This window comes from Anolis carolinensis, chromosome 2 (genome assembly GCF_035594765.1).
Source record: "Anolis carolinensis isolate JA03-04 chromosome 2, rAnoCar3.1.pri, whole genome shotgun sequence".
NCBI lineage: Eukaryota > Metazoa > Chordata > Lepidosauria > Squamata > Dactyloidae > Anolis > Anolis carolinensis.
This window is the reverse complement of record NC_085842.1, coordinates 100,610,201-100,637,942: the sequence shown is the minus strand read 5'-3', so window position 1 is coordinate 100,637,942 and position 27,742 is coordinate 100,610,201. Positions and strand designations below refer to the sequence as shown.

General features: G+C 39.8%; 1 protein-coding gene and 1 long non-coding RNA gene across 2 annotated transcripts in view; both read right to left on the bottom strand.

Moving 5' to 3' along the window:
* The window catches only part of gfpt2 (glutamine-fructose-6-phosphate transaminase 2), a 116,375-nt gene that overhangs the window by 86,741 nt on the left and 1,892 nt on the right, over nucleotides 1-27,742 (bottom strand). The window lies entirely within an intron of this gene.
* On the bottom strand, nucleotides 746-27,742 carry LOC134296149 (uncharacterized). Its single transcript, XR_010002726.1, has 2 exons — nucleotides 20,537-27,742; nucleotides 746-1,229 (listed from the first exon to the last, which is right to left on the bottom strand). It is a non-coding gene; the product is annotated as an uncharacterized LOC134296149 (long non-coding RNA).

Genomic DNA, 27,742 nt, shown 5'->3' with positions numbered 1-27,742 from the left:
GAACTGCTAGGTTGGCAGGAGCTGAAGCTAACAGCAGGCGCTCCTTCCGCTTCCGGGATTTGAACCTGGGACCTTCCGGTCTGCAAGTTCAGCAGCTCAGAGCTTTAACACACTTCGCCACTAGGGCTCCTCTATTGTGTTTTATAAAAAGAAGAAAAATGCCAATATTATTAAAGAATTATTAGATAGGTTTTGCATACCATTATTACATAGGTTGTAAACATACTTACTATTTCTTTGAGTATATAACATGGATATAGTAATGTGAAAAACAAGATCTAGAAGTATAAGACCACAGTTTTAAATAGCTCACAAAATATTTGGCAAAGCTGAAACAGTTCAATTTGGAGATGGCAAGGAAGGAGTTATGAGTTAAAGACAATTTACTAATTTTGAACCCATTTGTTCAATATTTTTAAAAAAGTTCAACATCAAATGCATTTTATGTTTCTGAGGTAAAATCCATTTGCTGATAGAAAATTATTATTTTACCTCCTTTCATTATTATATATTACATGTCATTACACTTCAAGAGAGTATTACGATTCCTGTTGTTTTAATTTATTACATTTTTTTTGTTTTTTAGACCGTTTTCTTTTATTTTTCTTTGCTTAGAAATGAGCACCAACCCCCAGAGTCAGACATGACTGGACTTAACGTCAGAGGAAACCTTTACCTTTACCTAATCCAGGCAGCTACTAGCTACGAAGTATTAAATATATCTCAGAAATAATATAATCAATCGTTACTGTCACTATTTTTATTGGTTTTCTTACGATAGAGAACTGGTATATCACCAATGATACTGAAAAAAATGAAAGAAAATGTTATATATGAAAGGTATGGAAAAATGTCAGACTGGGAATCTTGTGTTTCCTTTTGCTGCTGTAATGAATTGCATAGCAAGAGTTCAGCGCCGTCATGCATGTATTGAGGAGGGAGATGAGGTGGGGCAACGAAGGTTAATTCTCTAGTGAATGAAGTCAGTAGCTCTTGCTCATGTTTTGACGCTCTTGTCCACTCAAAGTAAGCCAAGAAACACACCAGGCAAGTCAGGTTTTGTGCCAAGGACAATTAAGCTTCTTCCGCGTCATTGCAGAAACTCCTTCACGTTGAGTTTGATCCATGGCCCACTGGGATTTAGCAAAGCAGATTCCAATGAACTTGAGTGGCCTATAAATTGGACCCCTCTAACAATGTACCACATTGTGAAGGCAGATAGATTCCATCTGTGAATGAAAAGATTTTTGAACCAATTCAATCTTGAGGGAAGAGAAATCAACAATCATTCATCTGGCTTGCAGTAGTACCATCTCTCATTCAATGCACACTTCTTACGGATGCATAATTAGTCTCTCAACTGTGAAGAACTCTATTTTTTTTTGAGTTGGCAGTTCCTACCATTCTGCGAGGCCACCCACAACTCTTCTAAACCATCAAAATTTTAATATATTGAAAATACCATATATTTTATGTTTACAATTCTCTTGCAGCAACTGAAATGGATGTCTTAAGAGAGCAGGTAGACCAGTTAAAACATTCAAGCAAAGAATATCTGGTAGATAATTGTTCTGTAATGTCTGAATTGAGTAGATGTTTATGTTTTTTTTTTGTGTTACGTAGCAAACCATATTTTAGAGCTGCAAGCATCTATAAAGATCCAGTATCCAGAGAAGCAACATGTTGAATTTACTTTGTGACTCTATGGGGAAGGAGGGTGGGAAGAAAACGTAACACAATAACTCAATAATTTTGTTTTTAAGAATCACCTTAAACACCTTATTTATTTCATTATATAATTCAGTGTGGCATAATGGATAGATTCCAACTTGCTACATTCTGGGCAAGCATGGGCATGGTGATACTGGGAGATGTAGTTAACACATCAAGAGAACAAAAGGCTAGAGAAGGCTGGGCAACCCTAAGGTGAATCTATCATGGGCTTTTCTTGCCAAGATTTGTTAAGTGAGGATCTGCCTTTGCCTTCCTCTGAGGCTGAGATGGTGTGACTTGTCCAGTGGCTTTCCATGGCGGAGAAATGTGAATCCTGCCCTCCAGAGCTATAGCCCAGTGCTCAAACCATTAGACCATACTGACTCCCTGAAATATGAAGAAAATTTCTTTTCTGCTCCCAGAAGCTTTTGGGGAGGGGGGGGGGGGAATAATGAACACATCCCCCATAGCTATACAATGCTGGAAAACCATGTGAGAGAGCATCAGAGTGGATGAACCATTCTGAAATCTAAAAAAAAGAGTGGAGAAAAAAACATTTCTATTTATCATATTAGCAATGCTTATTTAAAACATGTGTGCTTCAATAAAACAGAAAAATCTGCAGCTGTGTTATAGCTCACGAGGGGGGAAAACACCACCACAACATTGAAAATATAGCAACAAAGGAAACCAAGTAGATTAAAACAACAGAAAGCAGAGATTGAAAAAACAAAGTAGAAAGTTTGGGACAAAATAACAAAAACTGGAGACAGCATGCAGGTTAAAAAGCTAAATAACAAGATCTTTAACATATGCTGTGTTAAAATATAATCAGGACTGAAACCAGATGAACATATCTGAAGTTGGGACTTCCTATTTTATGTTGCACCTTGCCATGGTCCTCTCATCCCTCATAAATCTGATATCTCATATCTGGAGAGAAAGGAAGGAGCCTCTAAAAGTAAGAGCTCACCCACACTGCAGAAACACCTACAAAATTCGGAGGGCTCTTCCAGACAGGTGAAAATGCAAGAGAAATTGAGATTTTAAATCCCACTTCCTTTTGGGATGGAGGCTACACAGCTGGCCTAAACCTTGGGATTTTGCGGGGGGGGGGGGGGCAGATACCTGCTGATCAACAGAGGTGGGCATTGGCACTACCAGCCTCCCCCTCCCTTCCCCCCATTCCCCCCTGCACTTACTGGGAGAAGACTGGACAAGGCCTGTGGCGCAGCTGGTTAAGTAGCCAGCTGCAATAAATCATTCTGAACAAGAGGTCGTGAGTTCGAGGCCAGCCCGTGTCGGAGTGAGCACCCGAAAATTAAAATAAAAAATAGCCCCTGCTCATTGTTGACCTAAGCAACCGAAAGATAGTTGCATCTATTGGTCCCATCTCTATAATTTATATGCAAATATTCCAAATTCTGAAAAAATCCAAAATCCAAAACACTCCTGGGACCAAGCATTTCAGATAAGGAATACTCAATATGCAGTGAAAATAAATTTATGAAATTCTGCATGAGATTTAATGTGAGAGAAGGAAGGGGAAGGACACAAGGGAGAGAGGGCGGTTACATAGCTGTATGGAGGAGCAGGCCAACAGAGGCACCTCTGGGCAGCAAACATTGAAACAAACTCAATAATATGAAACAGATGCATATTTATGACAGCCAGTGATTTATAATGAGGGAGTTTGTTCCTTTTTGAAAATGAGGAACACCCATTGCTTCTCAAAAGTGACTAAGGACACATGTTTGGCAATTGATCTTAGAATACATTTTAAAATCAAAATTGTCTCTGCTGTCACTAGTCTTCAAGATCTAGTTTTCTTCCTACAATTTAAATACATGTCATACCAACAATATTTGAAAAGCTAATAGAATAGACACTAGAAATTTTGCTGTTTGAGACTGAGCAGCAAATAGCGTTCCCCCACCCACATCAAAACTAGTGTCTTCTAAACTAGCCCTGTTATTTTGACATATTAAGAACTTCTCAACACCTAGTAGAATAAAATGCAATGTTAACACATGAAATGATTTACAATATCCTGCTGTGACAAGAGGAAGTGGTATTGGGTTTCTGGGGAGCTTGTGGGAGTAGTTGTATTTTCACATGTTTTGGGGTCTTTCTGAGTGGTTTGGGAAGGAAATTGTCTCCAATTTTTAAATAATTATTTGGGTATTTGAGAGTGATTTGTCTGTTATTTTGTCAAGGGAAATAGAATATCACCAAATACCTACAGTCTTTTATAATATTGTGACCATAAAATGTGGATAAATGAAAAGCTGAGAAATAGTTAATTTGAGAGGGGGCAACAATGTTGAGAAATTAACAACCGATACACCATATAATATAAATAAATCATGGCATGCATTGCGAGACAGGACAAAATATATGTCGCACATTGGCAGGAAATGGCAGGCTGTGTTTACAAAGAATCTCCAGTCTCATAAAATCTTTTGCATCACCTCTGAGGTAGTAGCTGTTTCTTGGATTTCAAGACTTCTGAAAGGATCTATTCAGGTTTATTCTCGTTCCTCCCCCATTCACTCCTTTTTTTTCATCAAGGCTGTCTTGGGGAAAAAGGAGCAGAAGAAAATGCTTTTCAGTGTGTATGGTCATAATTCATATGAGTTGTTGCAGTAAAAGGACTCTCCTTCTGACTAAAATGGAGGACATAGTGGCCTAAAAAAGAGAGCGGAAGAGAAGAACAGCAAGAACAAGCAATACATATTGCACAAGAAGGTGGATTCATGTTCTGTGAGAGCTTGTTCATCATCAGATATAATCCTTGGGAATGTATGATGGAGTGACTTGGGCACTGGATTATGACTCTGTGTTCTTTTTGGAATCTCCACTTGGCCATAGAAACACACTGGGTGACCTTGGGAAAGTCACACTCTCTCGGCTTCAGAGGAACGCAATGGCAAACCTTTCCTGAACAGATCTTGTCAAGAAAACATGTGTAATAAGAGTTGCCACTGGGCAGAAACAATTTGAAGACACTCAACAACAACAGGATATGTGTGTTGAACAAAATACATACATACTTCAATGAAGGCCAATCTAGAAGTGACTTCATTATTATTTTTATTGTTGTCCAGTTTTTTCTGCTTTTCAGTTAGCCAGTGTGAAGGCTCTAAGAGTCAAAAGAAAAAGCATTTTTATTTCTCTCACTCTCACTCACTCTCTCACTCACTCACACTCTCTCTTGACCTGGGAAAGATTGTGTGAGTAGATACACATTTTCAGGCATTTTCACTACAAGGAATGGGCAGAAATATTGGTACACTTCTTTGGGCAAAATATATGGCTAAACAATGCCAACTATGAACCATGATGACTTGAGTGGAAAGTCATCATGGTTTGTTCTATTTCAGATTTTTTTGGGCTAGGCTCTATAGGAGCCTAGATCTGTGGTCTGAGAGAATGAATCTATCACAGCACAAACCAAGTTGTGACTACTGAGGTCAAAAATGGCTTCCCAAGCCAACCTACTCCCTGTTCCTGTTTTGCCTGTTCCTCTTCCAACTTAGTAAGTAGTAACAGTAACTTCATTCTTATATCCTTCTTACCAGAAGGAGCAACAATTGCAAAGAACATCCCCCAAGGTAGTCAGTTAGACCCTGGTCCATCTAGATTGCCCCAAAGCAGCATCACCTTTATACCTGCCTCTCCTTTTTTTGCCTTGCTGAGAACAAAAAACCCTCATTCCTTTCCCTGTACCAGTGTGAGGTAAATAATGCAGTGGTTATGAACAAGACGGGTTCTGTAGGTTTGTTTTTAAGTTGAATTTGTATGCAAGTCAGAACAGGTACATTTTTAAAGTGTAACTCCAGCAATGTATGTGTGTGTTAACATTCCTATGGTGTTTGTTTTTCTGTCTGTGCCCTTGTTTAGAAGATTTCACCTTACTTTCTGTACCTGTGATAATTGGATTTTTAAAAAATGGCTTCTTGTGGAAACAAGCATCGGTGAGAAAGCTTCTGTGGAGACACTTTTTCCCCATGATAACTCTTTCAGGACTGAATTTCCCTTCCGAGTGATAGATTTCTCTTACTTTCTGTTGTCTCACCCCCATTCTTAACTAGGAGTTGATTGTAACTCAGATGTTTGTAACTCAGGGACTGCCTGCATGTGGTGCACATGTTTCTAGGCTGGAAAGGGGGGTGGGGAGTCTGTTTTCCACAGACACATATTTTTTTAAAATTAAATTAACATTTTAAAAACCCATGAACATACACCCTGCAAGCCCAGTGCAAGTTCAAAGCAGGGATTAAAATGGGGAACGGGTCAAGTTAAAATTGAGAGAAAAAACCCACCATTAACCCTGAGTTACAGGGGAAAGAACTGAAATGAAGGGTTCCATTTTCAGCCCATGTGTAACCCATGATAATAATAAGAGCAGATGTTATGTGTGAATATGGGACTAGAAACACAGCTGAAATGTAGGTTGGCCCATGTGAGTTCTAAAACAGAAAAGTTAAAAAAAATAACGGACATACCAGAAGATATACAAGTAGGTTTCCTACTTTGCCAAATGAAGTGACGTCTTCTAATAAAGTACCGGTATACTATGTCTTAGTTTTCTGTTATCTTCTCAAAAAATTTATATGGTTCCCAAAAGACAATATTTGATTTCTTATTCCATGAAATTATCTAAACTGGCATCATATCAGATAGATAAGGGGTGGGATTTTGTTTTTTTAATGGTTTTTAAAATTAGCTTTATGATGGAGTAAGAACACCAGCTGAGCTATTCTATCACAAAGAATATTAAAGTAATCTGATCAAATCGTGTTACAATTAGATGCAAAATGTAGAAAGAGCAACATTCTAATCCAATCCATCTTTATGCATTCATTTGTATTCCCCATTTCTTCAGACATTTGAGTTGTTCTCGAAAGCAGAAAATCTCATATGGTGGAATCATAAAAAGATGTGAAGAAGCCATTAAGTAATTTTCCATGCCAATGGTCTGAGAGAGACAGTTTACTTTAAGATCAGAAGCAATAATAGATGAGTAACTGATTGCTAAACTAGATAAGCTTTTGAGTTGATCCAATATGAATCTTCTTACGTTTTTATAGACTCCAGAAATTAGCTTAAGCTATGTCTGCCTCACAGAACATCTGGTCTGTGGCATCTTGATTAACCCATTCCATTAGCACTGAACCCACAGTTAGAAACATTCTTTCTAGATAACTTTTGGGAAGACATGCATGTATTATCATACCAACAAAAAGCTATTAAGCTGATCTAATGTTCAAGGTGCCACTCTTCTGATCACATCTGGCTTAATCAACAACCAGTGGGAACATTTGCACTCCTGAAGTTGTGAAAAGAACTAGCTCAGATAAATTTTCATTGACATTCTGTGCCTAAAACATAAGCAAGCAAATTTTTAAAATTAAAAAAATCTGTGACAGGTAAAACTACAACCAGGGACCCATGTAAATTAATTGCTTGTTCAGTTAGAAACCACCTGATAGGCGCTTTCATGGGGCTTTGAAAAGTCACTTTTTTGGACAGCCAGAATTCCTCAGCCAACCTGTGCAGTGACCATGCTGTCTGGGGCATTCTGAGAGTTGTAGTCTAACAAATAACTTATCTGATCTCTGCAAGTCTTCCAGATCTCCAGAAGTGATTTGCCCTAGCCTTTTTCCTCATGATCCTGTTCACTAGGGATGCCAAGGCCTTGAACTTGGAACCATCTAGATACAAAGCTTGTGAGCTGAGCTGATTCTAATCTACTCAAAGAGTTTTTGAGACAACACTAGTTGGATAACTGAAATGGAGTTGTTTGAACATCTCTCACAAAACAATGGCAGGGAATAAAAAGGCTTCACAGAATGAACATTTACTCTTCAGTCCTTTGTTTAACTATAAAACCTGTTTATTTAAACGACTGAACACATTTTTTTCTATTTGAATCTCTCTGTCCATGTACGCACAGTCAACAGTGGACTAAAATGTAGAATCAAAGCCGGTTTGAAAAACACATTAATAATATTATGGGCAAATAAGGTCCTGCAGATGTTTTTGGACAAATACTCCTTTGATCCCTCACAACTGGTTATGCTTGTTAGACCAAGAACATTTTATTTATTTATTTATTACAACATTTATATCCCACCCTTCTCACCTGAGAGGGGACTCAGGGCGGCTTACAATAAACACACATATAAAAATTATACAGTACACATAAATCAGATTAAAAATTATTAATTTACATCAACATTCATAAAAACATTCTAAAATACAAATGGACATGTTCAGGTTCAAAAGACTTGGTCTGTCAATTGGGTTCTGGCGTACATAATAATAATTGGCGCTGCTGATTCTTATTTGAAAGCCTGGCCCCACAACCAAGTTTTAACCTTCCTATGGAAGGATAGGAGGGAGGGAGCCTGCCTGACTTCACTGGGGAGGGTGTTCCATAGGCGGGGAGCCACTACTGAAAAAGCCCTGTCTCTCGTCCCCGCCAGCTGCACCTGTGAGGCTGACGTGACCATGAGCAGGGCCTCGTCTGATGATCTTAAGCTTCGACATGGGTCGTAGCAGGAGACACGTTCGGACAGATAAGCTGGGCCAGAACCGTTTAGAGTTTTATAGGCTAAAGCCAGCACCTTGAATTGTGCTCGGTAGCTAATCGGCAGCCAGTGGAGCTGGCGTAACAGAGGAGTGGTACGCTCCCTGAATGCCGCTCCAGTTATTAACCTGGCAGCCTCCCGTTGGACTAATTGAAGCTTCCGAACAGTCTTCAAAGGCAGCCCCACGTAGAATGCATTGCAGTAGTCTAAACGGGATGTAACGAGAGCTTGGACCACTGTGGCCAAATCCGGCTTCCCAAGGTACAGTTGCAGCTGGCGCACGAGTTTTAACTGTGCAAAGGCTCCCCTAGCCACCACTGAGACCTGGGGTTCCAGGCTCAACAATGAGTCTAGGATCACCCCCAGACTGCGAACCTGTGTCTTCAGGGGGAGTGTGACCCCATCCAGCACAGGCTGTAACCCAGTACCCTGATCGGCCTTCCAACTGACCAGGAGGACCTCTGTCTTGTCTGGATTCAATTTCAATTTGTTCGCCCTCATCCAGTCCAACACAGTGGCCAAGCACTGGTTCAGGACCTGAACAGCCTCCTTGGTGACAGGTGGAAAGGAGTGACAGAGCTGGACATCATCTGTGTACAGATGACACCGGACCCCGAAACTCCTGATGATCTCTCCCAGCGGCTTCATGTAGATGTTAAACAACATGGGGGACAATACAGAGCCCTATGGGACCCCACAAGTCAACGGTTGTGGGGCCGAGCAGGCATTCCCCAATGACACCATCTGGGAACGACCCTCCGGGAATAAGTAGAGCCACTGCAAAACAATACCTCCAAGTCCCATTCCCGCGAGGCGTCCCAGAAGGATACTGTGATCAACAGTATCAAAGGCCGCTGAGAGGTCCAGCAGAACCAGCAGGGACACACTCCCCGTCCAGCTCCCGGCAAAGAACATCGACTAAGGCGACCAAGGCTGTCTCGGGACCATGCCCCAGCCTGAAGCCAGACTGTGCTGGATCCAGAAAATCAATGTCAACCAAGAATCCCTGGAGCTGCGAGGCAACCACATGTTCCAAGACCTTGCCCAAATAGGGGAGATTGGAAATAGGCCGAAAGCTTCCAAATTGAGTTATTTATTTCGTGTCAAAAGCATTGTACATTTCAAATAATGGAAATAAAAATAAAATTAAAAAAAGAAAAAGAAATCACAAGCAACTAAATAGTTTTGGACCAAAAGCGGGCATCAGCAACCGCATTGTCTGTAGCTTTAAACAACTCCTCCTCCGTACATGAGGCAGGGCATTGTGGGCAAGCATACATATGCTGAGTTGTTTGTTCAGCTCCACAGTCACACAAGGTGGAGGATTCCTCCAGGTAGTGCCACCTTGCCAAGTTGCCTTTTGATCTGCCCACTCCGCTTCTGAGTCTGTTCAGGGACTTCCAAGTTGCCCATTCTTGGTTTGCCCCTGGAGGAAGACCCTCATGGGGGGCCATCCAGTTAGAGTTGCCAGGTTTAGCTGCCCAGAGAGACACCCTTGCTGCTGCTGGAGGAACATCAAGAGGAGTGGTGGTTCTCATGAAGCCCTTCCTTGATTTGAGTCTACTGGGAGGAGGCTGATAGTCATGCAGTGGGTGGCTTTCACAATGTTCGACCTTTTTTCTCTCACCATTAGCAGCAACTTCCCGTCGCACGTCAGGAGGGGCAATGCCAGCTAACTTGTAGAGTTTATCAACAGGTGTAGGTTTAAGGCATCCCGTGATGATTCTGCATGTTTCATTCAGTGCTATGTCCACCTGCTTTGCATGGGCAGATTTGTGCCAAACAGGACAGGCATACTCTGCAGTTGAGAAAGACAAGGCCAGGGCTGATGTTCTTACTACTTGTGGGTCTGCACCCCATGCGCTGCCAGTCAGTTTCCGCTGGATGTTATTGCGTGCAGCTACTTTGTGCTTGGTGTTCATGCAGTGTTTCCTATATGTTAGTGTTCGATCTAAGGTAAGATCCAAATTGAGTGGGATCCAGTGATGGCTTTGGAGATCATATTTTCCTGTCCCTGCTACCAAGGAACAGTATTTAGAAAAGATTACCTTAGAATTGTATTAAGATATAACTAGTACTAAGGTGAGTTTGTGCACAATTCAAAAACACAGTGTATCAAATTACAATTTTTGTTATATTTCTAAAGTTACTTTTCACCCAGTTATCTAGTATCGACAGCAAATTATGACTGGGCTGGGAGTGTGCCTAGGACTGCCCTATTGAACTTCCTCAAATCCTGATGGATAATTATGATACTACGCAAATTGTACTGGTTACGCAGATCAGTTCAAATCTCTGTTTGGTCATGGAATAAACCATGAGAATGTTTCATCAGCAAACGGGCACTTCTTGCATTCTGTGTTTTGTACAGCTCATTTTCCCTTCCCGTCTACATCTTCCCTTCCCTTGCTTCTTGCAAACTGGCATATTGCTTGCTCTCGTATATTAAAGTTAGGGGCTTACTTGTTTCCTGCAGAACAAATTGACCAAAGAGTGAGACACAATTTGCTTATAATTTGGCTTGAACAAGAAGTAGAGACTAACTTCTTTATTAAATGGGAGCTTGGGACTTGTGCCAGCATATGGTCCAAATCGGCACTGGATTGCACACCATCAATCCAGGTAAATTGGTGAGATGGAAACCCTGTCACATTCTCTAATTAGGCCTCTCAGATTGTTTATTTTATTTATCAGATAAAACCTCCCTAATCTTTCTGGCTGGCATGGGGCTATTTCATTAAATTTTCGGGCACCAGTAGAGAGATTTCTGAATCAGAAAGTATCTCTTGGAATTGCTTCCAGGTTTGGAAAACCTGGACCTAAGTGAGCCTGACTAACAAATAATAACCAAAAGGCCTTTGGAATTGTTAAAGGGACACAGTAACCTCTAGTGGTGAGGTGTGATCCATGCATGATAGTTGTTGCTTTCACCACAGGGTCTCCATACAATGGTTTTGGGCCGAGGCAGTCAAGATTTCATCACTTGTTTTTTCTGTTCTTTATTTTATATGTTGTGTTTCATGTTGTGAGTTTGAACTTGCTGGGACTGTGAACTGTAATAAAGAGTTGCTTGCTGGTAATAAGTTGGAAATGACTTGATGGCAACATTTCTTTTATGATGATAAATCTTGCTTGCCTAGATAGCAATCTTCCACTTCATGCATCTTGGCATCAACGGATTTACTATATCTATTAATTTAGAGTGCAATAAAGTGGTGGGTTCCAACTCACTCGCTGAAGACATACGGCAATGAACTATTATTTGGGCCCTTTCACAGAGTACTAGTATTCCACTTTAACTATCATAGTGTCACCACATTTGTTGTTGTTACATGCCTTGGAGTCATCTGTGACATATTTGTGACTTCTGGAAAACCTATTGCAGAGTTGTCAGGAGCTAAAAGTGTGGGACTCGCCCAAAGTCATGAATCCTGGAACTTTCTCCTGCAGTAGGCTGGGCTGGCCTTCTCTCTGGGTGCAGTTTGACGTTACTTTAGTTGACATGGTTCAATGCTATGGAATCATGGGAGTTGTAGTTTTAAAAGGTCTTTGGCATTCTGTGCCAAAACGTGCTGATACCTTACCAAACTACAAATCCCAGAATGTCATATCATTGAGCCATGGTAACTGATGTTGTGTCAAACTGCATTGATTCTACAGTGTAGATGCACCTTTATTTTCTTTCTGTGGCAGGCAATTTTTTTTCTTGCTGGCAGGATTTAGTTATTAACTGCTTGCTGTTGAAGAGTAATTTAAAGGGGAAGGGTTTGGTTATGTATTATTCTTCTATTTATGTTTTAGATGCTTCTGGCCTTCTTCAAAGAAGTACTTGTGAGCTTATTTATTTAGAATACATATTGCCTTTTGGGTGAAAAGGGTTCCAGGGCATCTTACCAATTGTTTTGAGAGCTCCTTGTGTTCAGGCTTACAATATAAAAAGATACAATACACAATACAATACACAAGGAAAAGAGTATGGCACAGAGGGATACTTTACCCTTTTCCTTGTGGCCGCTCATCTTGATTCTAGCTGCTCTTCTTTCTCTCACTGGACACAATGGGTTGGACCAAAGGGAAAGCTTTTCACCATTTGCTGGTACCAAGGCAGGATGGAGCTGTCTATCTGTCCTATCTATTTATCAACCAACTATACACCGAGCAATGAGAGTTGCAACATAAACTGGTAAAGTAATAGGCCAGTTTGTTTATTTGCTTTAATGATTAGGATTATTTTCAGCTCTATTTTGTTTAACTTTGTGTTGCAAGCTGGCTTAGGACCCATATTGTGATAAAGGCAGGAAATGAAATGAAATACTGCCCCCAAAGCAAAATGGCTGCAGTCCTAACCATCTCAGCCAGAAAAATGCACTGGACTTGAATTAAACAACCCAAAAATTGATTTGTGGGAGTTTATCCCACAGACTATATTTTCCAAGGCAGACTTTCCACGCCACAATCTACACACACAAACATGCACATAGATAATGTTTCTCTTATGTTCTGAAATGCTGTAGCCAAAACATTGGGCAATAATTTGGCTAGCACAATGTGAGTAATATTGAGAGAAAAAACACCCCAACACACCCTGTGACACATTGGACAATATTGCCAAGTCAATATTAACAACATTGATGGAAACATAGTTTCAAGAAATTATTGTAAGTATGTTTGTTCATTGGTAGTTTTACATTTTACTACTAAAATAACTGGAATTTCCTATGTTTTCCTATTCATTCATCATATATTTTAGTTGTTTTACTGGACATTAAGGAAAATATGTCAAGCCTGCACTACTTGAGAACTTCATCTGGAGGTTAGTTTTGTCCTGTGTGATATGAGTGTCCATGAATCACAGACAAGCAGCCATGACGTTCCTGGTGCTATGAATGACATTTCCTTCAACTCTATATTACTTTTTCAGCATTTATTTTAATAGGAATGGGTCCAGATTTAGTCATGCTTAATGGTAGATCCATTGATGTGAGTGGGACTTAATCATGACTTAGTTATTTCCATGGATCTACTTTACTTTAGGTACAACAGTGTTTTAAATCTAGGCAGTATTCATTCAAAAAGTAAGTATTTTACAAAAGGCCACCCTCTTCCGCAGGTGTTATGGGGAGGACACTCCACCAAAACTGGGGAAAACATGAATGAAAAAACCCAATACTTTTGTTTTATCTAAGGTAACACTGCTCTAGAAATATCTAGGTCCTCCAACAGAATAGCCTCTGCAGAATTGTCCTGAAGCACCTAGATTCCTAGGGAGATTTTCTCTGCCCACAATGTTGATGCTTAGAACAGTGAACCTACTTCTCCCAGAGCAGTTCCCTCCCGCTCTCTTCCCATCTCCCTCCTCTTTCTTGCTGTTTCTCTTTCTCTGACTTCCAGGGAAAGCCATTCTTTCTCTTAAGGCCCCATCTACACTGCCATATAATGCAGTTCTCTAGGATATTCTCTCTACATCTTTGCACAATGAGTTGACCACTTCAGACATCAGATTTGGAGGGGAGAATCATAAAAGGGGAACAAATGCAATCAGCCCTCCATATTTGCAGAGGTTTGTGACGCAGGAACCCCATGAAAGTGAAAAAAAAATACCGTACAGTTTAGGCCGAGCATGGAGAATGTGTGCCTGGTGCTGGGTACCCACAGCCAGTGCTGTACTCCCAATGTCTGGGGCTGTGAGCAAATTCATACAGCACTGCTGCCATTCTTCCCACTCCCTCAGAACAGAGCTGCTGTGAAGATGGGCCCCATGAAGATGCAACCCCATATTCATGAGGCAGGCGTGTGGTGGCACGGAGCCCTTTTCCATCCCCCTTCTCTTCTGAGGGCAGAGTTGCTGTGTGGATGCTCACAGGACAGTCCCAGGCATTGGGAAGTGGCTTCAGCAGCTAGTGATGACTCCTCCCCCAGCCCACCTCCTGAGGAGACTACTGTGTGAATCTGAGGCTGGGGCTTCTGTATGAATGTGCAAAAGCCCTAGTATGTGCTCTTGAAACAAGTAGGAGAGGAAGTTGCTTGTAAAGCACAACTACAAGCTTGCAGACAACCAAAACTTCATATATAAAACTCATGAATGTAGAGGGCTGACTGTAGTTAGTTATCACTACATATTATATTGCTGGGGATGAGAAGAGATGCTGTTGATTTCTGCTTCATGTGCCAAAACAGGCCTTGATCCTCTGGCTGACTTTAGGTGTTCTTTATTTGCACTTTGGTGGCCAAAAGGATTATATGTATATGTGCCGTTTCTTCGTACATAATTAAGCCTTATTTGCATCAAATCCACTTCTCTCTTGCATGTAGAGATACAAAGAGGATATAATTCAGTTAGTGGTCTTCAGATTTTGTGCATCCATATCTTTCCACCATGCAATCCAAATAAATTTCTATGCTTTCTTCATTTGGTTGATTTATATGCCATCTTTCTCCCACAAGGCCACTAATATGAAGACTGACTAAAGGGGTACAAATACCAAAAAGAGGGAATTTTAATATTAAAATACAATAGAATAGATTATAATATTAAAACACAACTTAATTGAAATTAACTGAAAAATCAAAAGCCCTTCTGAATAATTTTTCCCTGTTGGTGGAAGCTAACAGGGGATGGGCTTAGTCTCTTTTTCAATTCCTGGGAACAACTGTATGTTTTTAAAACTTTTATAAACATAAATTGTTTTTACTAGTATTTGATTTTAATCTTTTTGTTTTTTGAATGTAGTCTTCAAGAAAAATTCCCCAGAGGTCATCATATTAAAGGTCAGTGGGAACATAGCAAAGATAAACCTATGACGCAATTGCAGCTCCCAATGTGTTATTCTTTTGAACAACCTCAGGGTTTCCTCCCTCCTTCACAAATGTCCCTCTTGCAAAAGCAGCATTGTGTCTGAAGAATGCAGCCAAACCTGACTCATCTGCTGCATAAACTGATAGTTCAATTGTGGCTGCTAAATATTTCAGTATTCGTTGTAGCACGACATCCAAACCAAAGATAAGACCATCATAAAGCAGAAGCTATTTAATTTGAGAAGTGCGATTGTTTCCAGAATCTGGAATGTTGTTTTTGTGGGGAAAAATGACTTCCTGACATCCCCCACAGTTGAGCAATGGAAGAATGAGGGGCTGAGTCCTAGAGCATCATCATCCTATTACTGCTCAGTTGTAAGGAAGGCACTGAATCAAGGATGCTTTGGTGCAGTTCTCAGTTACATGAAAGGCACTGGATCAAGCATGCTTTGGTGCAGCTATTATAGGTTTCTTCAGTTCTAGGAAAGCTTAGAGGCTGTATGGAAATTCATTTTCTGAAAGTGGTATTAAAATAGGATTTGCACATGGCATGAACCTATCAGACATGGTCAATTGTTTCTGCTATTGGGTTTTGGATGTTCTTGTATTCATTTTTAAAAATGTAGGCCACATCTACACTGACCACTTAATCTGGGTCAATCTAGGGCATTATGCTCTGAACTGGCCCCAGATCAACTGCAATAGCAGTCACACACATTGGACTTAATCCTCCGCAGCACCTCATTGGTGCCCAGACAGTCCAGTCAGGCAGAAACTGCATCAACCCCACCGGACCATCCTCTTGTCCTCATATCACTTTCACTCCTCACTGGTTATGGAGCTCTCTGTGAAAGTGCGTCCATACTGATAATGTCTGCAGATAACACAATGGGGTGATCAAGAAGGAAGGAGTAGAGCGACCCCTCCTTCTTGTTGATCATATGGATGCGCTGCTGTATCCTCAGCAGATGCAAGCACAACAGCCAGGCTCTCACAGGGAAATACATGCTGTTGAGGTGTGCTGGTGGTGGTAGCAACACAAGGATGTCCTATACCCTTTCCTGCAATGATCAGCACAATGGAAGGATGTTGCCAGTGATGCAAGTGTGGACAATGATTCAGGTTGAATGGAACCCAATTCAGTTTTACAGAGAGTAACATACTCCAGAGGTTCCTGCTTAGCATTTCATATTATAGGAAAAATGAGATAGTTTAATCAAGACAGTTTTGTAAAAGAAAAACTGATCAATATTACTCAGACCTGGAAATGACAAGATAAATTCACTGAAATATTTTGAGAGGCGTTATCTGATCTTTAACAGCATGTAAAAAAAAGAAGAACAGAAAGTGAGAAATATATTCTGAAATAGAAATAAGCATAAGAATCAAAGTGGCATATGCAAATAGCCACCAAGTGGTTGTTTATCTTTGATGCTGTAAAAGAAGTGTGATTCTAGCAGTTAGTAGTAAGTTTTGTACAATAATTATGACAGATGCTTGGTGGGCTTCAACGGCACAGTCTCTTAATAACTTATGTTCAATTTTGTCACAGAGTCATTGGCAGTCAATATGCCTAGCTGCAATTTTCATAATAGCATCAACTCCACTGGTTGCCCAAATGATCCATAAATAAGAAATATCAGGCAATAAAACCCAACAAAAATATACAATTATCCAGGAGTTGGAGTACAAATATGTACATGTTTATTAAATATAATGACAGTTACATGTCTGCAATCACATGGTCTAAACCCAACATACAATTATACATGTGTATCTGACCAACATATGTACAATGTTTTTCATAGAACTAGAGAAAAGGTGTATCATGGAGAAGTTATTCTATACTCTTAAACGAAGGAATAAGAATTATTTAACACAGAAACATATGTATATTTAAAAATATCAATTTTATTACAAGATTCAAGACAGAATCAAAAGATACGATTGAAATACTGAAATAATTTTTCTGGATTAATACAATTAAGCTTCATTTATCAGCTCCTGGTGTAGAACCAGGATTGAGGGAAGGTGGGGTGGGGGAATAAACAGAAGAGGAGACTGGAGAGTGCTGTGGGTGTGGCTAGCAGTTCTAAAGGTTTATGGCAATTAAAGATGGATTGGCACACGGTTACAGGTGTGAGGGAAGAACAGAAGATGAAAAGAGATAAATTGAAAAGTGGAGGAAAAAATACATGGATGTTTACAGATTTTCATGAGAAAGAAATATAAAAGTCAAGAGGCTGCAGATTTCAATACTGGATACAAAGGCTATCATTCTGCAATTCTGAACTGGTGAGCTAGGAAGGCCCTTGAAGTTGAAGTTTTGCATATCAAAAAAAAATGTTGAAAAACTTGGGAGAGGAAACATAAGGTTGAGTATTTTTTAAGGAACACTTTACTAAATTTTCAGAACAACAGGCGTTAATGTGGGAAAGGGAGCAAAACTACAGTGAGTGTTGAAAGCCAGAAACCTATATTCAATGGGCAGGTCCAACTCAAGCAGGCGTACTGAGTCAATTGGATTCACATATGTGTTTGATTTACCATTCAGTGACTGATTTAATGAACCTACTTTAGGTGAGAGTACCAATTGGATTAGGTTTAAATTTTCAACTGCAATATGAACTACAGAGTAAAAACCTGTTTTCAAAGCCTTAATTGGGTAGAATTGTTCTCAGAACAGAGGAGATTACGTGGAATATAGAAAAATCTGCAAGGGAAATCATATTAAGGTTCTGGGTTACCATGGGTGCTGTGTAGAAATATTGGGTGGAGATACCCAATCCTTACTGGCTATTACATTTGCTAAGGAGCTTGATGTTGGTAGTGACATTTGATGAGCAGAACATTTTCCTTGTTAGACATCTAGATTGATGGATTAAAACATTCATTTTAGTCAGGATGGTAACTCCGCCATTAGAAAACATTTGCAAGTTTTGGAGTCCACAGTCAATGCATATTAAGGGATAATTCTTGATAATTAGGGCAAGGGACTGACAAAACATGTACTGTGCAGCCCTCCAGATGTTACTGAACTAAAAATCCCAGTATCCTTCATCTAGCACTAGTAGGAGCACTGAGTCTTTCAGTCCAACATCTAGAGGGTTCTACCAATCCCAATACTGTCTTACAGTGAAAGATATGGTCTGGTAATCATCCCCTGACAGAAAACATACCATAAAAGACAACTCCAGATGAAATAAGATTTAGAGCACAATTTTATACATTATGCCTGCTCCAAAGTAGGTCAATGGGGCTTCCTTATAGTTTAAGTGCATATAGGAGTGCCGCCTCATGGTATGAACACTGACACCATTAAAAATACATTAGTCTTCTTGTACCATAATAACTAGGGCTGTACAAAATTTTAATTCTCCATTGTAAGTCAGATCTAATTTGTTAGATCCATGCATCTGATGTGATATCCGATGCATGGGTATTGCCCACGCCAAAATTTTAAGAATCGAAACTTTTACCTGGTATTTTTTGTAAGTTATATAAACTTTGTAACTCTCTATGGTGCAGTTTTAATTCACAGAGCAACCAAGCACTACCAGGAAGCAAAACCAGACTTCTTGCCATATCTCTCAGCCAATCAGGGATGAAAAAAGTGCCCAAGCGCCAGGTCGCAGACTGGGTTTGCAATCAAGCAGGGAAAGGACAGAGTTCTGCACCAGGTCGTTAGTTAGCTTTGCAGGCAGGCAGGCAAGCACTAGGGTACTAGCACTGGCGAGAGAGAGGAGTAGAAAACAGCTTAAAGCTGAGGCTTTACTGCTTGCTTTTTTGGGAAGGGTGCACACCTTTTTCCTTTTTTTAATGCAGCAATTTGAGGTTATCTTCTAGGGACTGCCAGCCTATTTTGTGTGTGTTGGTTGCCACAACCCACACAACACATTGTTTGAGAAAGGCACAATCCTTTTCTGGTACATTTTGAGGGTATCACTATCTTCTAGGGCTACTTCCAGCCTATTGTTGTGAAATTCAAGGATATAACTCTTGTACTTTGTAAAAACCTTAAAAAATTCCCCAGAAATCAATAGATGAGTGAAATGTGTTGAAATGGGGGGGGGGGGGCAACAGTGGTAAATATGTTTTACCATTGTAGCAAGTTTTGTCCCAATAGCTCTAAAAATGAGTGAGAAAGGAGCCCTGGAAGCCTCCCCCCATGCAATTAGTTAATGAAATAGTAATTAATAAGTTGTTAATCTCGTTATAATAACGAAACAGACACGATATTTTAGAAACACTTTAGAAACGACTCGCTGGCGCCCCCTAATTTTGTAATAAGTATTGAAACATTTTTACATCGATCACACAGGCCTAATAATAACTTTTTTTGAGTTTACTACTACAAACAAGAATACTTTTCTTCTAGTTATTATTTTATTAGTGTTGATGTAAGAATTTGCATTCTATCCTCAAAGATAATACTTTCATCAAGTATAATGATCTGAATGGTTTGAGTGTTGGACTAGGTTTGAATCCTTTTCTCAGCTGTGGAAATCCACCGGGTGCCCTTCAACAAATCAGTCTCTCAGCCTCAGAGGAAGGCATGAGCAAACCTCTTCTGAGAAGCCCCGGAATTGCAACAAGTTGGAAATTACATGAAGACAAACAGTAATAAAGGAATTTGTGAGTAGAGTCTCTTTTTCATTTTGGAAATCAATGGATAAATTATGTTGAATAAGAAGGCCACTGCAGCAAAAGCCAGGAAGCTTTGCAGAAAGTCTGAAAAACAAGACTGCAGCATAAGCTTTCTTGGCCTAAAACATCATCAGTTTTGTTTTCCCATTAGAATAACTTTGCCTTGTGTTTATTTATGTAGGAATTCATCTATTCTTTCCCAAGGCAGCTCACAACATATTAAATGGTAACAATGCATTGTATCATATCATAACCTACTCAGCCATAAACCAAAAATGCAACAATACAATGACATAAAACAACTTTTTAAATTAGGGACTTACTAAAATAAAACAGAAGCACTTCAAATAAGGCCCTAAGCCTACTTGGCTACTGTCTGTTTGCTTCTGTAGTCAATTGTATACTACTGCTGTCTTGGTCTTCTCAATTCCCAGATTTCTGGACTATCTCATCTCCCTATGCAAACCTCCTAGTCTTCATATCATCTGATAAGGAGAGGGGGCTTTCTTTATGTTACCATTACAAGCCCATCTGGAGAGGACACCCTGTAGAGAGCCTTCCCAGCAGCTGCTTCCAGCCCGTGGTATCTTTTTCCATAGCAGGCTGAGCTGCTCAGCCTCTCCTCTCTTTTCACCTGCAGGCAAGACCTGTTTATTCACACAGGTATAGAATTATTAATTGGTTACAAGGAACCTTTTCAATGAGATATGTGCACGCTGCATTGATGATGTTTTGATGGAATGATTTGTACAACTGTGTCTTAAATTATCAGGTTTTTAGCTCACCTTGTTTTAGCCTTCTGTAAGCCACCTTGGCATTCCACTCTGGGAGAAAGACAGCATATACATCAAACAAAGCCTTCATCGCCTATAATAAATTTAATAGCAGTTTGAAATATCCTGTTTACTGGCTCCTCAGGTTATGATTTTGGACTTTTGTTGCTATTTGATTCTGTAAGGCCTGGTAATTTTATAACTGACTCTAGCAGTTATCACATTCACCAACAGAATGTCACTAACTTTGCTGAAATGCTTTGAGAAGAAATAAGCCATTAATCGTGGAAAGCTAACATCATTGATCATCATCACTGGTCACCATATATTAAGTACAGTAGAGTCTCACTTATCCAAGTTAAACGGGCTGACAGAAGCTTGGATAAGCAAATATCTTGGATAATAAGGAGGGGTTAAGGAAAAGCCTATTAAACATCAAATTAGGTTATGATTTTACAAATTAAGCACCAAAACATCATGTTATACAACAAATTTGACAGAAAAAATAGTTCAATATGCAGTAATGCTATGTTGGAATTACTGTATTTACAAATTTAGCACCAAAATATCATGATATATTGAAAACATTGACTACAAAAATGGCTTGGATTATCCAGAAGCTTGGATAAGCGAGGCTTGGATAAGTGAGACTCTACTGTAGTAGATTCACATTCAAGGGTTATTTAAGCAGGCAAACAGGTAAGAATTTCTGATTACTGGACCTAAATTATATGCCACAACAATAAATGATTTTATGAACAAATTACAGCGACATTACAAGACAGTGGTTCTCTACCAGTGGGTCCCCAGGTGTTTTGGCCCACAACTCCCAGAAATCCCAGCCAGTTTACCAGCTGTTAGGATTTCTCGGAGTTGAAGGCCAAAACATCTGGGGATCCACAGGTTGAGAATCACTGGACATGACAGAAGCTGCAACAAAAATATTTATTTATCTTACTTTCCAACATAGGGCCCAATCTGGCAACAGAAGTGAATGTTGCAGTCAGTTTAGAATCCCTACAAGTTATACCTCAGAGCTCCAGTCAACTTTGGACACATCTTTGTGATGGTATTTGAGGTCTTCTGTATTATTCAGTGGTGAAAATCTCTGTTGCCCTGGGGCTACGACTACTTTATTATGTATTGGGGTGAAGTTTCTGGAGCATGGAAAGAGCTTTCCATCTGAATTTCTTCTTTCTAGTGCCAATAGGAGAGAGTTTTTAAAAGCCTCATGTCTTCAACTCTAATCTACAATTTCTCCACTTCTAACTATATGTTATTAGATTGAGAAGAGCAAACCCTGTCTGACTTCATCTTCTTAATTTTTATGGACCCCCCTATGTTTTTGTGGAATTTGAAACATTTTAAAAAGTTACCTTTTTAAATGGCAATGAGATCAGTTATCTCCATAGAGGAGGTCTAAATTACAAAACAACCGTCAAGTGTTTAATACTATTAAAATTGCCAGGTATAGATGGCACTGAGAATGGCTTGAATTCTGAGCCAAATATTCATCAATCAAAATATACCTCCAATTACAGTAAAGGTCATGCTTCTTCAGTTCCCCTCTGAGCCTTTGGTGTCAGCTGAAATCCAACACTTCTGGCAGAAGTGTTGTGCCCTATTTCCAAGCTTGCAGATGGTTCAGATTTTAAAATGTTTTAAGACTAGAAAACAGAAAATATGCATTTTCACACAGACTAAGATCATAATCAAAAAGGGCACCAGTATTTTGGTACTTGCTATTGTCCCATCCTGGATTTCTCCATTGTGTTTATTCCACCATAATGACAAAAGGTATTTCTACGAACATCTGTAAAGTGGTGAACCAAGAAAAACAATGTAATCAACTTCTTTTTCCAGTTAAGCATATTGATTCAAGAACCAAGCAGAATGTTGTTGGGAACGGGTTAGCAGCTTATAAAACAAAATTAGCCATAGAATTAGCTAAAACTATGGGCCTTTCCTTACTTGACAAAACCTTTCGGCAAAAAAGTACTTTTAACAATGTTTTTATTGTCCATTTCATCTTCATTCAGCTGGATATTTTTAAACCAAAATCTGCATTGAGAGGAAGACAAAGAAAGGCCCTAGAAACATAGACTTCCAGTATTGGATTGCAGCAGTTTGTCTGCAGTAAACACTGCGATAAAGCTTGAGGTGGGAAAGAGTAGGGTTCTATTCTAGATGATACTATTGTAGGTGTGTGTATCTGCCTACAATAGTCAGGTTCAGCAGCACCTGCCTCCAGAGTCCCTTAGCTTTGTATGAATGAACAGCAACAAAGAAGCCTGCCTCCCTAGCCGAATCCAGGATGTTTAAAAAATCAGACATCAGATGAAATGGAATTCACAAGAAAAAACGTGAAACAAAAAGCCATCCCTGTAGGCAGTTTAGAAGAAGCTTTTATGTTATCTCCACATGGTTCAAAATGTTTTGTATACTTACGCTAATAATAATAAACAATTATATTTGTATTCCGCCCTATCTCTCCTAGGGGACTCAGTGCTAGGCTTACATGACCTATTTCTACATGTGCACCTTACCAGTTCAGGGTAAACATTCACAAAAACTTATTGAACTGCTGTTAAGGAAATCACACCCAGACAGACAATGTTCATATTTGCAATCCAACCACAATGAAAGGGCTGCATTATTCCCCTCCCATACACATTAGATAGTGAAACTAGAGATAAAATTTTTTGATCAGATAAACTATTCTCAAAATAAAGTACAGCATCAAAGCCTGCCATTCTGAAGTGTTAATGGAGACAGAAATGTTTGTTAGGAGGCAAGTAAATTATTTTTTTAAAAAGGGCATTAATAAGCTTAAGTAACAATGTACTTACCATGTTAAGGCGTGCAAAATGAGAAGCACCTCATGTTACAATCTTTGTTCCCTTTAAGGATCCAGACCACAAAACTAATACTGTCACAGTCCATCTGCTCTAAATGTTTGCCTCATTAGGGTATTGATTACAGTTATAAGCAGCAAAACAAGTTTATGAATGAGCAAAGATATGAAACACGATCTTGCATTACACTATTTACAGCACACACACAACACACTAAAGATCCTGTGCTCTCACAGTATAGGATCCAGATAGAAAATGTCTTACTTTCTATGCTGTGAATAAGAGGTACAATGTGGTAGCTAGTTTGAAAATCTATTGATAGGATTGCATAAATTCACTGTATGTTAACTCCTAAATTCCTTTATGTATAATGCAGAAAATATGGAGGTTGAACATATTCTTGACAATGCTGATAATTATGTGTTGTGTTAAAAATAGCATAAACTAAAATGTGTAAACAACCTTGTCTGTTGATTCTACTGTAGTCTGAGTATGATTGGAAGTAGGTTACATTACTTAGGTCAGTGTGGTCTGGCCCACAGGCCGCATGTGGCCAACCAGTTCATTTTTGTTGGCCTTTGCTCTTCTTACTGGAAAAATATTTTAATGATGTAATTAAATATTAATATTTTAATTATGTAACTGAATATTATGTAAATTGTTTTCTTTCTGTAATGTTGCTGGCCCTCACATTCCTATACTAAAGTTTGATTGGCCCTCGGGTAACTAAAGGTTGGACCACACTGACGTAGGTGATCCCTCGTAGCTCGAGGATGATGGTCCTCCAAGTGTAGTGTCTAGGCTGTGGAGCCTATTCTTGACCCGCATGTCCTCCCACAGAGAAGACATCGGTTTCCAGATGGAAGACAGTTCTGGTCAGGGTTGGCTTGACATGCCTTCCTTTTGCCACGTTTCTTCCTTAAGCCCTCCATTTGTGCCTCTTTAAATTCTGCAGCACTATTGGGAACAGCTGACCTTCAATTAGAGTGCTCAAGGGCCAGGGCTTCCCAGTTCTCTGTGTCTATGCCAGAGTTTTAAGTTGGCTTTGAGCCCATCTTTAAATCTCTTTTCCTGTCCATCAACATTACGTTTCCCGTTCTTGAGTTGGGAGTATACTAACTACTTTGGGAGATGGTGATCAGGCATTCATACCAGGGGCCTGATCCACAGCCAAGCCATCCCTTAGTAGCAGTACAGTAACCTGACACCTGCCTTATAATCAACTATGTATACACATACAATCAACTTTGCCTTATAAACTGCATTTTAGTGTTCAAAAGGATTTATCTGTGATTGTCCAAATATCCAGCATTAAAATATCCTAATCAGAATTAAATGTGGCAAACAGGACTTAAACATCCAGTTCCCAATAAGGGAGCCTTTCTAACCTGACAGCTCTGTTACCCACTAACCTATATTCTTAGTGGTCTTTCTCAGCACAGTGTCCACCCTGTATTTTTTAACAGCAGCAGGAATGAATTCCACATAAGTATAATCCTTATTATCAAGCCCTTGAAAAGGCAAGCCTATTCATTTCCCCCCAAATCTTATTTAAGTCAATCCTTTCCTTCAGTCTCTACCTTTAAATTACACAAAGACTCACCTAGCAAGGTTTTCAGTCTGCTTTTTGACCTATTTACTCAGATTCAAGTCCTAATGAGCGATTTAATGCTAAATACGGTGGTTGGCAAATGAGTGACAACATGGGGACGGCATATAACCCACAAGGCCATCTTTTCCCTGTTAGCTGGGGAGTGCCACTAGGGCCAAGTCTTTTCAAGGCCTGCAGTCCCAGCTTAACCATTTTACAGAGTATTATCCTACCCTTGTCTAGTTATGTGTCATTTCAATAGAGCTGTTCTGCTTAAATTAAACTTCGCAATGTCTGACAGAATTATTTAACCATCAATTTTCAATAGGCAACCTCACAGAGAGGCTGAATTATCTTTATTATATTATTATGTTTATTTATATCCCACTTTAGACTCAAAAGGTGTACTGAAAAAGGTGAGTATGAACCACCAATCCAATATCTAGGTATGAGATCAGAGAATTTGGGGACAGTGCTCCTGGAATGAATAATAATAATAATAATAATAATACTTTATTTTCTATCCCGCCACCTTCTCCCCAAAGGGAGAGGATGGGGTAGGATGGATAGGAAGGAAAATAAAGTGCGAGGAAACAATATGTCAATGAGAGGGGTCTGTCATGTCACTGGTTGTTCAAATGCATACTGGAAGAACCATGTTTTAAGCTGTTTAATAAAGGCAGACAGGGTTGGGGCCAGTCTTATCTCCCTAGGGAGGGAATTCCAAATTCGAGGGGCCACCACAGAGAAGGCTCTCTCCCTTGTTCCAACAAGTCGAGCCTGTGATAGAGGTGGGAACGAGAAGAGAGCCTCCCCAGAAGATCGAGGCTCATGGGGGAAAGGTAGACGGGTCCCAAACCGTTCAGGGCTTTGTAGGTGATTACCTGCATCCTGAATTGGGACCGGAAAGTGAACGGCAGCCAATAATCCATCCTGGAGGTAACTAAGGTATGGACCATCGTGGCCAAGTCAGACTTCACGAGGTACGGTCGCAGTTAGCGCACAAGTTTTAATTGTGCAAATTATAATTAATTTTAAAAATCTTATTTAATGTAGAGTACATTACTGTCTGTTTACAGCTTTCTATTACATCAATACAGATTGCAATTTTAAATTTTTGTAGAGAAGATCTCTGTTGTGTTTTTATAGTTGCATGATGGATAGGTATTCAGCAAATGAGAGAAAAACTGGACGACAGAAAAAATGCTTTCTTGTTTTAAATATGAAAAATGCTCTATCTACATTACCTGATATCAGTCACCTGTAATTGTTGGCAACAAATATTGTAGTCAGCCCTCCATATCCATGGATTCAACCATTCATGGCTTGAAAATATTTTTTTAATTCCAAAAAGCAAATCTTGATTTTACCATTTTATATAAGGGACACTATTTTACTATGTATATTATGAGGTTTCCATATCCATAGATTTTTGTATACATGGAGGTTCTGGAATAAAACCCCAGAGATAGTAATAGCCCACTGCAATTGGCAGATCTCCATAGCTTGCTAGTCACTCCTATTTTCCTCCAACCCTTCCCAGGAGGCACCCACACTTCACACCTTCCAAGGGTAGATCTCTATATCCTATCCACGTTTGCATGGAAGTAAATCCACTGGTCCTGGAGGAGCCTACTGCCCGTTTCACCACTACTTGATCATACCCAAATCTACTATGAAGCAATACCCACTGATTCTTCTCTCACTCCAGGTGCATTCATTTGTAAGGCACAGCCTGGGCCTCAAGGCAGAATAAGGATGCACCTGCAGTGTAAAGTTAATGCAGTTTGACGCCACTTTAACTGCCATAGGTGAATGCTATGGAATCATGGGAGGCTTAGTTTTGCATAAGTGCTTTGGCTTTCTCTGCCAAAGAGTCTGGCGCTTCACTAAACAGCTCTCTGGATTCCATAGCATCCATCCATGGTAGTTAAAGCAGTGCCAAACTGCATTAATTTCACAATACAGAACAGATGCATGCCAAAAGATGCATTTAACTTCCCCCTACTCTATCCACCCAACGAATTAGAAGACACAATCCTGTCAGTCTGGAAAATGAGTCTGTAAAGGGATCTTGTACCTTTAGCACCTTTGAGACTAAGGCTGGATCTACACTGCAATATAATCCATGTTGTCTGCTTTGAACTGGATTATATAGGGGCCCTTCCACACCGCCCCTTTATCCCAGGATTTGACCCCAGATTATCTGTTTGTCCCAGGTTATCTGGTAGTGGGGACTCGTATCTTCCAGTTTAAAGCAAATAATCTAGGATCAGATCCTGGAATAAAGGGTGTAAAACAATTACATTGCAGTGTGGAAGGGCCCTAAATCTACACTGCCATATAATCTAATACAATGACGGGTAACCTTTTGCACTTGATGTGTCAAAATTCACCAAAAAACCTAGCATGACTTGGGTGGTGTGTCACTTCAAGAAAAATTTTCCCTAATATGTATAGTTTAAATAGCAAAAATGTATAATTGTAATATATAACTGTATTTAATAAATCAAAAACTATTTACAACCATTATTCCCATGTACAACAATCTATGGCACCTCTTGCAGTTTCCACGCTGATTTTTCTCTATTCTAGTTTCAATGTAGTCTATTCTAGTTTCAATGTAGCCAGACTGCAGCGGAGGTCCCTGCAGGCCGCGATTGCGTGGGAGGGCCAGGGCACGCTGGGCGGGGGGGCCAGAGATGGCCCCGCTTCCCACGCTATTCCCGCTCGCCCGTCTGGCCTTTCCTAGCTTGGATAAGTGAGACTCTA